We start from the raw sequence: 13,224 nt of genomic DNA, 5'->3' as shown, positions 1-13,224 counted from the left end.
AGTTTCAGAAAGTGTCAGAGAGTGTCTGAGAGTGTCAGAGAGTGTCAGAGAGATTCAGAGAGTTTCAGAGAGTGCCAGAGCGTGTCAGAGAGTTTCAGAGAGTGTCAGAGAGTGTCGGGGAGTGTCAGAGAGTGTCAAAGAACTTCAGAGAGTGTCAGAGAGTTTCAGAGAGTATCAGACAGTATCTGAGAGTGTCAGAGAGTGCCGAAGAGTTTCAGAGAGTGTCAGAGAGTGTCAGAGAGTGTCAGAGAGTTTCAGAGAGTGTCACAGATTGTCAGAAAGCTTCACAGAGATTCAGAGAGTGTCGGGGAGTGACAGAGAGTGTCAAAGAACTTCAGAGAGTGTCAGACAGTTTCAGAGAGTGTCAGACAGTATCTGAGAGTGCAGAGAGTGCCGAAGTGTTTCAGAGAGTGTCAGAGAGTGTCAGAGAGTGTCAGAGAGTTTCAGAGAGTGTCACAGAGTGTCAGTGAGTGTCAGAGAGTATCAGAGAGTGTCAGCGAGAATCAGAGAGTGTCACCGAGTGTCAGAGAGTGTCAGAGAGTGTCAGAGAGTTTCAGAGAGTGTCTCAGAGTGTCAGTGAGTGTCAGAGAGTTTCAGAGAGTGTCAGAGAGCGTCAGAGAGTTTCAGAGAGTTTCTCAGTTTGTCGGAGAGTGTCGGAGAGTGTCAGAGAGTTTCGGAGAGTGTCACAGAGTGTCAGAGAGTGTCAGAGAGTTTCAGAGAGTTTCAGAGAGTTTCAGATAGTGTCAGTGAGTGTTAGAGACTATCAGACACTTTCAGTGAGAGTGAGAGAGTTTCAGCGAGTGTCAGAGAGTGTCAGACAGTTTCTGAGAGTTTCTCAGTTTGTCGGAGAGTGTCGGAGAGTGTCAGAGAGTTTCGGAGAGTGTCACAGAGTGTCAGAGAGTGTCAGAGAGTTTCAGAGATTTTCTGAGAGTTTCTGAGAGTGTCAGAGAGAGTCAGAGATTGTCAGAGAGTGTCAGAGAGATTCAGAGAGTTTCAGAGAGTGCCAGAGAGCTTCAGAGAGTTTCAGAGAGTGTCAGAGCGTGTCAGAGAGTTTCAGAGAGCGTCAGAGAGTGTCAGCGAGTGTCTGAGAGATTCAGAGAGTGTCAGAGAGTGTCAGAGAGTTTCAGAGAGTTTTAGAGAGTGTTGGGGAGTGTCAGAGTGTTTCAGAGAGCTTCAGAGAGTGTCAGGGAGTGTCAGAGAGTGTCAGAGAGGTTCAGATAGTGTCAGAGAGTTTCAGAGACTTTCTGAGAGTATCGGAGAGTGCCTGAGAGTTTCTGACAGTTTCTGAGTGTGTCGGAGAGTTTCAGAGAGTGTCAGAGTGTTTCAGAGAGTGTCACAGAGTTTCAGAGAGTGTCAGAGATTTTCAGAGATTTTCAGAGATCTTCAGAGAGTGTCAGAGAGGGCCGGAAAGTTTCAGACAGTGTCACAGAGTGTCAGAGAGCTTCAGAGAGATTCAGAGAGTGTCAGGGAGTGTCAGAGAGTGTCAGAGAATTTCAGAGAGTGTCAGATAGTGTCAGTGAGTGTTAGAGACTATCAGACACTTTCAGTGAGAGTCGGAGAGTTTCAGCGAGTGTCAGAGAGTGTCAGAGAGTTTTTGAGAGTTTCTGAGTTTGTCGGAGAGTGTCAGAGAGTGTCAGAGAGTTTCAGAGAGTGTCAGTGAGTGTCAGAGAGTTTCAGAGATTTTCTGAGAGTTTCTGAGAGTGTAAGAGATTGTCAGAAAGATTCAGGAAGTGTCAGATAGTATCAGAGAGTTTCAGAAAGTGTCAGAGAGTGTCTGAGAGTGTCAGAGAGTGTCAGAGAGATTCAGAGAGTTTCAGAGAGTGCCAGAGAGCTTCAGAGGGTTTCAGAGAGTGTCAGAGCGTGTCAGAGAGTTTCAGAGAGTGTCAGAGAGTGTCGGGGAGTGTCAGAGAGTGTCAAAGAACTTCAGAGAGTGTCAGAGAGTTTCAGAGAGTGTCAGACAGTATCTGAGAGTGTCAGAGAGTGCCGAAGAGTTTCAGAGAGTGTCAGAGAGTGTCAGAGAGTGTCAGAGAGTTTCAGAGAGTGTCACAGATTGTCAGAGAGCTTCAGAGAGATTCAGAGAGTGTCGGGGAGTGTCAGAGAGTGTCAAAGAACTTCAGAGAGTGTCAGAGAGTTTCAGAGAGTGTCAGACAGTATCTGAGAGTGTCAGAGAGTGCCGAAGTGTTTCAGAGAGTGTCAGAGAGTGTCAGAGAGTGTCAGAGAGTTTCAGAGAGTGTCACAGAGTGTCAGTGAGTGTCAGAGAGTATCAGAGAGGGTCAGCGAGAATCACAGAGTGTCAGCGAGTGACAGAGAGTTTCAGAGATTTTCTGAGAGTGTCAGAGAGTGCCTGAGAGTTTCTGACAGTTTCTGAGTGTGTCGGAGAGTGTCAGAGAGTTTCAGAGATCTTCAGAGAGTGTCAGAGAGTGTCAGAAAATTTCAGAGAGTGTCACAGAGTGTCAGAGAGCTTCAGAGAGATTCAGAGAGTGTCAGGGAGTGTCAGAGAGTGTCAGAGAATTTCAGAGAGTGTCAGAGAGTTTCAGAGAGTGTCAGACAGTATCTGAGAGTGTCAGATAGTGCCGAAGAGTTTCAGAGAGTGTCAGAGTGTCAGAGAGTTTCAGAGAGTGTCAGAGAGTGTCAGAGAGTTTCAGAGAGTGTCAGAGAGTGTCAGAGAGTGTCAGAGAGTTTCAGAGAGTGTCACAGAGTGTCAGTGAGTGTCAGAGAGTATCAGAGAGTGTCAGCGAGAATCAGAGAGTGTCAGCGAGTGTCAGAGAGTTTCAGAGAGTGTCAGAGATTGTCAGAGAGTGTCAGAGAGTTTCAGAGAGTGTCACAGAGTGTCAGTGAGTGTCAGAGAGTTTCAGAGAGTGTCAGATAGTGTCAGTGAGTGTTAGAGAGTATCAGAGACTTTCAGTGAGAGTCAGAGAGTGTCATCGAGTGTCAGAGAGGGACAGAGAGTTTTTGAAAGTTTCTGAGTTTGTCGGAGTGTGTCAGAGAGTGTCAGAGAGTTTCAGAGAGTGTCACAGAGTGTCAGAGAGTGTCAGAGATTTTCTGAGAGTTTCTGAGAGTGTCACAGAGTGTCAGAGATTGTCAGAAAGATTCAGAAAGTGTCAGATAGTATCAGAGAGTTTCAGAAAGTGTCAGAGAGTGTCTGAGAGTGTCAGAGTGTGTCAGAGAGATTCAGAGTTTCAGAGAGTGCCAGAGAGCTTCAGAGGGTTTCAGAGATTGTCAGAGCGTGTCAGAGAGTTTCAGAGAGTGTCAGAGAGTGTCTGAGAGATACAGAGAGTGTCAGAGAGTGTCAGAGAGTTTCAGAGAGTTTCAGAGAGTGTCAGAGAGTTTCAGAGAGCTTCAGAGAGTGTCAGGGAGTTTCAGAGAGTGTCAGAGAGTTTCGGAGAGTTTCAGAGAGAGTCAGACAGTGTCTGAGAGTGTCAGAGAGTGTCAAAGAGTTTCAGAGAGTGTCAGAGAGTGTCAGAGAGCTTCAGAGAGATTCAGAGAGTGTCAGGAAGTGTCAGAGAGTGTCAGAGAATTTCAGAGAGTGTCAGATAGTGTCAGTGAGTGTTAGAGACTATCAGACACTTTCAGTGAGAGTCAGAGAGTTTCAGCGAGTGTCAGAGAGTGTCACAGAGTTTTTGAGAGTTTCTGAGTTTGTCGGAGAGTGTCAGAGAGTGTCAGAGAGTTTCAGAGAGTGTCAGTGAGTGTCAGAGAGTGTCAGAGAGTTTCAGAGATTTTCTGAGAGTTTCTGAGAGTGTAAGAGATTGTCAGAAAGATTCAGGAAGTGTCAGATAGTATCAGAGAGTTTCAGAAAGTGTCAGAGAGTGTCTGAGAGTGTCAGAGAGTGTCAGAGAGATTCAGAGAGTTTCAGAGAGTGCCAGAGAGCTTCAGAGGGTTTCAGAGAGTGTCAGAGCGTGTCAGAGAGTTTCAGAGAGTGTCAGAGAGTGTCGGGGAGTGTCAGAGAGTGTCAAAGAACTTCAGAGAGTGTCAGAGAGTTTCAGAGAGTGTCAGACATTATCTGAGAGTGTCAGAGAGTGCCGAAGAGTTTCAGAGAGTGTCAGAGAGTGTCAGAGAGTGTCAGAGAGTTTCAGAGAGTGTCACAGATTGTCAGAGAGCTTCAGAGAGATTCAGAGAGTGTCGGGGAGTGTCAGAGAGTGTCAAAGAACTTCAGAGAGTGTCAGAGAGTTTCAGAGAGTGTCAGACAGTATCTGAGAGTGTCAGAGAGTGCCGAAGTGTTTCAGAGAGTGTCAGAGAGTGTCAGAGAGTGTCAGAGAGTTTCAGAGAGTGTCACAGAGTGTCAGTGAGTGTCAGAGAGTATCAGAGAGGGTCAGCGAGAATCACAGAGTGTCAGCGAGTGTCAGAGAGTTTCAGAGATTTTCTGAGAGTGTCAGAGAGTGCCTGAGAGTTTCTGACAGTTTCTGAGTGTGTCGGAGAGTGTCAGAGAGTGTCAGAGTATTTCAGCGAGTGTCACAGAATTTCAGAGAGTGTCAGAGATTTTCAGAGAATTTCAGAGATCTTCAGAGAGTGTCAGAGAGTGTCAGAAAGTTTCAGAGAGTGTCACAGAGTGTCAGAGAGCTTCAGAGAGATTCAGAGAGTGTCAGGGAGTGTCAGAGAGTGTCAGAGAATTTCAGAGAGTTTCAGAGAGTTTCAGAGAGTGTCAGACAGTATCTGAGAGTGTCAGAGAGTGCCGAAGAGTTTCAGAGAGTGTCAGAGTGTCAGAGAGTTTCAGAGAGTGTCAGAGAGTGTCAGAGAGTTTCAGAGAGTGTCACAGAGTGTCAGAGAGTGTCAGAGAGTTTCAGAGAGTGTCACAGAGTGTCAGTGAGTGTCAGAGAGTATCAGAGAGTGTCAGCGAGAATCAGCGAGTGTCAGCGAGTGTCAGAGAGTGTCAGAGAGTTTCAGAGAGTGTCAGAGAGTGTCAGAGAGTGTCAGAGAGTTTCAGAGAGTGTCACAGAGTGTCAGTGAGTGTCAGAGAGTTTCAGAGAGTGTCAGATAGTGTCAGTGAGTGTTAGAGAGTATCAGAGACTTTCAGTGAGAGTCAGAGAGTGTCATCGAGTGTCAGAGAGGGACAGAGAGTTTTTGAAAGTTTCTGAGTTTGTCGGAGAGTGTCAGAGAGTGTCAGAGAGTTTCAGATAGTGTCACAGAGTGTCAGAGAGTGTCAGAGATTTTCTGAGAGTTTCTGAGAGTGTCACAGAGTGTCAGAGATTGTCAGAAAGATTCAGAAAGTGTCAGATAGTATCAGAGAGTTTCAGAAAGTGTCAGAGAGTGTCTGAGAGTTTCAGAGTGTGTCAGAGAGATTCAGAGAGTTTCAGAGAGTGCCAGAGAGCTTCAGAGGGTTTCAGAGATTGTCAGAGCGTGTCAGAGAGTTTCAGAGAGTGTCAGAGAGTGTCTGAGAGATTCAGAGAGTGTCAGAGAGTGTCAGAGAGTTTCAGAGAGTTTCAGAGAGTGTCGGAGAGTGTCAGAGAGTTTCAGAGAGCTTCAGAGAGTGTCAGGGAGTGTCAGAGAGTGTCAGAGAGTTTCGGAGAGTTTCAGAGAGAGTCAGACAGTGTCTGAGAGTGTCAGAGAGTGTCAAAGAGTTTCAGAGAGTGTCAGAGAGTGTCAGAGAGTGTCAGAGAGGTTCAGATATTGTCAGAGAGTTTCAGAGACTTTCTGAGAGTGTCAGAGAGTGCCTGAGAGTTTCAGAGAGTGTCACGGAGTGTCAGAGAGTGTCAGAGAGTTTCAGAGAGTGTCACAGAGTGTCAGTGACTGTCAGAGAGTATCAGAGTGGGTTAGCGAGAATCAGAGAGTATCAGAGAGTTTCAGAGACTTTCTGAGAGTGTCAGAAAGTGCCTGAGAGTTTCTGACAGTTTCTGAGTGTGTCGGAGAGTGTCAGAGAGTGTTAGGGTGTTTCAGAGAGTGTCACAGAATTTCAGAGAGTGTCAGAGATTTTCAGAGAGTTTCAGAGATCTTCAGAGAGTGTCAGAGAGTGCCAGAAAGTTTCAGAGAGTGTCATAGAGTGTCAGAGAATTTCAGAGAGTTTCGGAGCGTTTCAGACAGAGTCAGACAGTGTCTGAGAGTGTCAGAGAGTGTCAAAGAGTTTCAGAGAGTGTCAGAGAGGTTCAGATATTGACAGAGAGTTTCAGAGACTTTCTGAGAGTGTCAGAGAGTGCCTGAGTGTTTCAGAGAGTGTCACGGAGTGTCAGAGAGTGTCAGAGAGTTTCAGAGAGTGTCACAGAGTGTCAGTGAGTGTCAGAGAGTATCAGAGAGGGTTAGCGAGAATCAGAGAGTATCAGAGAGTTTCAGAGACTTTCTGAGAGTGTCAGAAAGTGCCTGAGAGTTTCTGACAGTTTTTGAGTGTGTCGGAGAGTGTCAGAGAGTGTCAGAGTGTTTCAGAGAGTGTCACAGAATTTCAGAGAGTGTCAGAGATTTTCAGAGAGTTTCAGAGATCTTCAGAGAGTGTCAGAGAGTGCCAGAAAGTTTCAGAGAGTGTCACAGAGTGTCAGAGAGTTTCAGAGAGATTCAGAGAGTGTCAGGGAGTGTCATAGAGTGTCAGAGAATTTCAGAGAGTGTCAGAGAGTTTCAGAGAGTGTCAGACAGTATCTGAGAGTGTCAGACAGCGCCGAAGAGTTTCAGAGAGTGTCAGAGTGTCAGAGAGTTTCAGAGAGTGTCACAGAGCGTCAGTGAGAGTCAGAGAGTTTCAGAGTGTGTCAGAGAGTGTCAGAGAGTGTCAGAGAGTTTCAGAGAGTGTCACAGAGTGTCAGTGAGTGTCAGAGAGTATCAGAGAGTGTCAGCGAGAATCAGAGAGTGTCAGCGAGTGTCAGAGAGTGTCAGAGAGTGTCAGAGAGTGTCAGAGAGTTTCAGAGAGTGTCACAGAGTGTCAGAGAGTGTCAGAGAGTTTCAGCGAGTGTCAGAGAGTGTCAGAGAGTTTCTGAGAGTTTCTCAGTTTGTCGGAGAGTGTCGGAGAGTGTCAGAGAGTTTCGGAGAGTGTCACAGAGTGTCAGAGAGTTTCAGAGAGTTTCTGAGAGTGTCAGAGAGAGTCAGAGATTGTCAGAGAGTGTCAGAGAGATTCAGAGAGTTTCAGAGAGTGCCAGAGAGCTTCAGAGAGTTTCAGAGAGTGTCACAGCGTGTCAGAGAGTTTCAGAGAGCGTCAGAGAGTGTCAGCGAGTGTCTGAGAGATTCAGAGAGTGTCAGAGAGTGTCAGAGAGTTTCAGAGAGTTTCAGAGAGTGTTGGGGAGTGTCAGAGTGTTTCAGAAAGCTTCAGAGAGTGTCAGGGAGTGTCAGAGAGTTTCAGAGAGTTTCTGAGAGTGTCAGAGAGAGTCAGAGATTGTCAGAGAGTGTCAGAGAGATTCAGAGAGTTTCAGAGAGTGCCAGAGAGCTTCAGAGAGTTTCAGAGAGTGTCACAGCGTGTCAGAGAGTTTCAGAGAGCGTCAGAGAGTGTCAGCGAGTGTCTGAGAGATTCAGAGAGTGTCAGAGAGTGTCAGAGAGTTTCAGAGAGTTTCAGAGAGTGTTGGGGAGTGTCAGAGTGTTTCAGAGAGCTTCAGAGAGTGTCAGAGAGGTTCAGATAGTGTCAGAGAGTTTCAGAGACTTTCTGAGAGTGTCGGAGAGTGCCTGAGAGTTTCTGACAGTTTCTGAGTGTGTCGGAGAGTTTCAGAGAGTGTAAGAGTGTTTCAGAGAGTGTCACAGAGTTTCAGAGAGTGTCAGAGATTTTCAGAGATTTTCAGAGATCTTCAGAGAGTGTCAGAGAGGGCCGGAAAGTTTCAGAGAGTGTCACAGAGTGTCAGAGAGCTTCAGAGAGATTCAGAGAGTGTCAGGGAGTGTCAGAGAGTGTCAGAGAATTTCAGAGAGTGTCAGATAGTGTCAGTGAGTGTTAGAGACTATCAGACACTTTCAGTGAGAGTCAGAGAGTTTCAGCGAGTGTCAGAGAGTGTCAGAGAGTTTTTGAGAGTTTCTGAGTTTGTCGGAGAGTGTCAGAGAGTGTCAGAGAGTTTCAGAGAGTGTCAGTGAGTGTCAGAGAGTGTCAGAGAGTTTCAGAGATTTTCTGAGAGTTTCTGAGAGTGTAAGAGATTGTCAGAAAGATTCAGGAAGTGTCAGATAGTATCAGAGAGTTTCAGAAAGTGTCAGAGAGTGTCTGAGAGTGTCAGAGAGTGTCAGAGAGATTCAGAGAGTTTCAGAGAGTGCCAGAGAGCTTCAGAGGGTTTCAGAGAGTGCCAGAGCGTGTCAGAGAGTTTCAGAGAGTGTCAGAGAGTGTCGGGGAGTGTCAGAGAGTGTCAAAGAACTTCAGAGAGTGTCAGAGAGTTTCAGAGAGTGTCAGGCAGTATCTGAGAGTGTCAGAGAGTTGCGAAGAGTTTCAGAGAGTGTCAGAGAGTGTCAGAGAGTGTCAGAGAGTGTCCGAGAGTTTCAGAGAGTGTCACAGATTGTCAGAGAGCTTCAGAGAGATTCAGAGAGTGTCAGGGAGTGTCAGAGAGTGTCAAAGAACTTCAGAGAGTGTCAGAGAGTTTCAGAGAGTGTCAGACAGTATCTGAGAGTGTCAGAGAGTGCCGAAGTGTTTAAGAGAGTGTCTGAGAGTGTCAGAGAGTGTCAGAGAGTTTCAGAGAGTGTCACAGAGTGTCAGAGAGTGTCAGAGAGCGTCAGAGAGTTTCAGAGAGTGTCACAGAGTGTCAGAGAGTGTCAGAGAGTTTCTGAGAGTTTCTCAGTTTGTCGGAGAGTGTCAGAGAGTATCAGAGAGTTTCGGAGAGTGTCACAGAGTCTCAGAGAGTGTCAGAGAGTGTCAGAGAGTTTCAGAGAGTGTCACAGAGTGTCAGTGAGTGTCAGAGAGTTTCAGAGAGTGTCAGATAGTGTCAGTGAGTGTTAGAGAGTATCAGAGACTTTCAGTGAGAGTCAGAGAGTGTCATCGAGTGTCAGAGAGGGACAGAGAGTTTTTGAAAGTTTCTGAGTTTGTCGGAGAGTGTCAGAGAGTGTCAGAGAGTTTCAGAGAGTGTCACAGAGTGTCAGAGAGTGTCAGAGATTTTCTGAGAGTTTCTGAGAGTGTCACAGAGTGTCAGAGATTGTCAGAAAGATTCAGAAAGTGTCAGATAGTATCAGAGAGTTTCAGAAAGTGTCAGAGAGTGTCTGAGAGTTTCAGAGTGTGTCAGAGAGATTCAGAGAGATTCAGAGAGTTTCAGAGAGTGCCAGAGAGCTTCAGAGGGTTTCAGAGATTGTCAGAGCGTGTCAGAGAGTTTCAGAGAGTGTCAGAGAGTGTCTGAGAGATTCAGAGAGTGTCAGAGAGTGTCAGAGAGTTTCAGAGAGTTTCAGAGAGAGTCGGAGAGTGTCAGAGAGTTTCAGAGAGCTTCAGAGAGTGTCAGGGAGTGTCAGAGAGTGTCAGAGAGTTTCGGAGAGTTTCAGAGAGAGTCAGACAGTGTCTGAGAGTGTCAGAGAGTGTCAAAGAGTTTCAGAGAGTGTCACAGAGTGTCAGAGAGCTTCAGAGAGATTCAGAGAGTGTCAGATAGTGTCAGTGAGTGTTAGAGACTATCAGACACTTTCAGTGAGAGTCAGAGAGTTTCAGCGAGTGTCAGAGAGTGTCAGAGAGTTTTTGAGAGTTTCTGAGTTTGTCGGAGAGTGTCAGAGAGTGTCAGAGAGTTTCAGAGAGTGTCAGTGAGTGTCAGAGAGTGTCAGAGAGTTTCAGAGATTTTCTGAGAGTTTCTGAGAGTGTAAGAGATTGTCAGAAAGATTCAGGAAGTGTCAGATAGTATCAGAGAGTATGAGAAAGTGTCAGAGAGTGTCTGAGAGTGTCAGAGAGTGTCAGAGAGATTCAGAGAGTTTCAGAGAGTGCCAGAGAGCTTCAGAGGGTTTCAGAGAGTGTCAGAGCGTGTCAGAGAGTTTCAGAGAGTGTCAGAGAGTGTCGGGGAGTGTCAGAGAGTGTCAAAGAACTTCAGAGAGTGTCAGAGAGTTTCAGAGAGTGTCAGACAGTATCTGAGAGTGTCAGAGAGTGCCGAAGTGTTTAAGAGAGTGTCTGAGAGTGTCAGAGAGTGTCAGAGAGTGCCGAAGTGTTTAAGAGAGTGTCTGAGAGTGACAGAGAGTGTCAGAGAGTTTCAGAGAGTGTCACAGAGTGTCAGAGAGTGTCAGAGAGTGTCAGAGAGTTTCAGAGAGTGTCACAGAGTGTCAGAGAGTGTCAGAGAGTTTCTGAGAGTTTCTCAGTTTGTCGGAGAGTGTCAGAGAGTATCAGAGAGTTTCGGAGAGTGTCACAGAGTCTCAGAGAGTGTCAGAGAGTGTCAGAGAGTTTCAGAGAGTGTCAGAGATTGTCAGAGAGTGTCAGAGAGTTTCAGAGAGTGTCACAGAGTGTCAGTGAGTGTCAGAGAGTTTCAGAGAGTGTCAGATAGTGTCAGTGAGTGTTAGAGAGTATCAGAGACTTTCAGTGAGAGTCAGAGAGTGTCATCGAGTGTCAGAGAATGACAGAGAGTTTTTGAAAGTTTCTGAGTTTTTCGGAGAGTGTCAGAGAGTGTCAGAGAGTTTCAGAGAGTGTCACAAAGTGTCAGAGAGTGTCAAAGATTTTCTGAGAGTTTCTGAGAGTGTCACAGAGTGTCAGAGATTGTCAGAAAGATTCAGAAAGTGTCAGATAGTATCAGAGAGTTTCAGAAAGTGTCAGAGAGTGTCTGAGAGTGTCAGAGTGTGTCAGAGCGTATCAGAGAGTTTCAGAGAGTGTAAGAGTGTATGAGATATTCAGAGAGTGTCAGAGAGTGTCAGAGAGTTTCAGAGAGTTTCAGAGAGTGTCGGAGAGTGTCAGAGAGTTTCAGAGAGCTTCAGAGAGTGTCAGGGAGTGTCAGAGAGTGTCAGAGAGTTTCGGAGAGTTTCAGAGAGAGTCAGACAGTGTCTGAGAGTGTCAGAGAGTGTCAAAGAGTTTCAGAGAGTGTCACAGAGTGTCAGAGAGCTTCAGAGAGATTCAGAGAGTGTCAGGGAGTGTCAGAGAGTGTCAGAGAATTTCAGAGAGTGTCAGATAGTGTCAGTGAGTGTTAGAGACTATCAGACACTTTCAGTGAGAGTCAGAGAGTTTCAGCGAGTGTCAGAGAGTGTCAGAGAGTTTTTGAGAGTTTCTGAGTTTGTCGGAGAGTGTCAGAGAGTGTCAGAGAGTTTCAGAGAGTGTCAGTGAGTGTCAGAGAGTGTCAGAGAGTTTCAGAGATTTTCTGAGAGTTTCTGAGAGTGTAAGAGATTGTCAGAAAGATTCAGGAAGTGTCAGATAGTATCAGAGAGTTTCAGAAAGTGTCAGAGAGTGTCTGAGGGTGTCAGAGAGTGTCAGAGCGTGTCAGAGAGTTTCAGAGAGTGTCAGAGAGTGTCGGGGAGTGTCAGAGAGTGTCAAAGAACTTCAGAGAGTGTCAGAGAGTTTCAGAGAGTGTCAGACAGTATCTGAGAGTGTCAGAGAGTGCCGAAGTGTTTCAGAGAGTGTCAGAGAGTGTCAGAGAGTGTCAGAGAGTTTCAGAGAGTGTCACAGAGTGTCAGTGAGTGTCAGAGAGTAACAGAGAGGGTCAGCGAGAATCACAGAGTGTCAGCGAGTGTCAGAGAGTTTCAGAGATTTTCTGAGAGTTTCAGAGAGTGCCTGAGAGTTTCTGACAGTTTCTGAGTGTGTCGGAGAGTGTCAGAGAGTGTCAGAGTATTTCAGCGAGTGTCACAGAATTTCAGAGAGTGTCAGAGATTTTCAGAGAGTTTCAGAGATCTTCAGAGAGTGTCAGAGAGTGTCAGAAAGTTTCAGAGAGTGTCACAGAGTGTCAGAGAGCTTCAGAGAGATTCAGAGAGTGTCAGGGAGTGTCAGAGAGTGTCAGAGAATTTCAGAGAGTGTCAGAGAGTTTCAGAGAGTGTCAGACAGTATCTGAGAGTGTCAGAGAGTGCCGAAGAGTTTCAGAGAGTGTCAGAGTGTCAGAGAGTTTCAGAGAGTGTCAGAGAGTGTCAGAGAGTTTCAGAGAGTGTCACAGAGTGTCAGAGAGTGTCAGAGAGTTTCAGAGAGTGTCACAGAGTGTCAGTGAGTGTCAGAGAGTATCAGAGAGTGTCAGCGAGAATCAGAGAGTGTCAGCGAGTGTCAGAGAGTGTCAGAGAGTTTCAGAGAGTGTCAGAGAGTGTCTGAGAGTGTCAGAGAGTTTCAGAGAGTGTCACAGAGTGTCAGTGAGTGTCAGAGAGTTTCAGAGAGTGTCAGATAGTGTCAGTGAGTGTTAGAGAGTATCAGAGACTTTCAGTGAGAGTCAGAGAGTGTCATCGAGTGTCAGAGAGGGACAGAGAGTTTTTGAAAGTTTCTGAGTTTGTCGGAGAGTGTCAGAGAGTGTCAGAGAGTTTCAGAGAGTGTCACAGAGTGTCAGAGAGTGTCAGAGATTTTCTGAGAGTTTCTGAGAGTGTCATAGAGTGTCAGAGATTGTCAGAAAGATTCAGAAAGTGTCAGATAGTATCAGAGAGTTTCCGAAAGTGTCAGAGAGTGTCTGAGAGTGTCAGAGTGTGTCAGAGAGATTCAGAGAGTTTCAGAGAGTGCCAGAGAGCTTCAGAGGGTTTCAGAGATTGTCAGAGCGTGTCAGAGAGTTTCAGAGAGTGTCAGAGAGTGTCTGAGAGATTCAGAGAGTGTCAGAGAGTGTCAGAGAGTTTCAGAGAGTTTCAGAGAGTGTCGGAGAGTGTCAGAGAGTTTCAGAGAGCTTCAGAGAGTGTCAGGGAGTGTCAGAGAGTGTCAGAGAGTTTCGGAGAGTTTCAGAGAGGTTCAGATATTGTCAGAGAGTTTCAGAGACTTTCTGAGAGTGTCAGAGAGTGCCTGAGAGTTTCAGAGAGTGTCACGGAGTGTCAGAGAGTGTCAGAGAGTTTCAGAGAGTGTCACAGAGTGTCAGTGAGTGTCAGAGATTATCAGAGTGGGTTAGCGAGAATCAGAGAGTGTCAGAGAGTTTCAGAGACTTTCTGAGAGTGTCAGAAAGTGCCTGAGAGTTTCTGACAGTTTCTGAGTGTGTCGGAGAGTGTCAGAGAGTGTCAGAGTGTTTCAGAGAGTGTCACAGAATTTCAGAGAGTATCAGAGATTTTCAGAGAGTTTCAGAGATCTTCAGAGAGTGTCAGAGAGTGCCAGGGAGTGTCAGAGAGAGTCACAGAGTGTCAGAGAGTTTCAGAGAGATTCAGAGAGTGTCAGGGAGTGTCATAGAGTGTCAGAGAATTTCAGAGAGTGTCAGACAGTATCTGAGAGTGTCAGACAGCGCCGAAGAGTTTCAGAGAGTGTCAGAGTGTCAGAGAGTTTCAGAGAGTGTCACAGAGCGTCAGTGAGAGTCAGAGAGTTTCAGA

The sequence above is a fragment of the Heterodontus francisci genome, chromosome 41, assembly GCF_036365525.1.
Source record: "Heterodontus francisci isolate sHetFra1 chromosome 41, sHetFra1.hap1, whole genome shotgun sequence".
Lineage (NCBI taxonomy): Eukaryota > Metazoa > Chordata > Chondrichthyes > Heterodontiformes > Heterodontidae > Heterodontus > Heterodontus francisci.
This window is presented reverse-complemented; position numbering follows the sequence as displayed.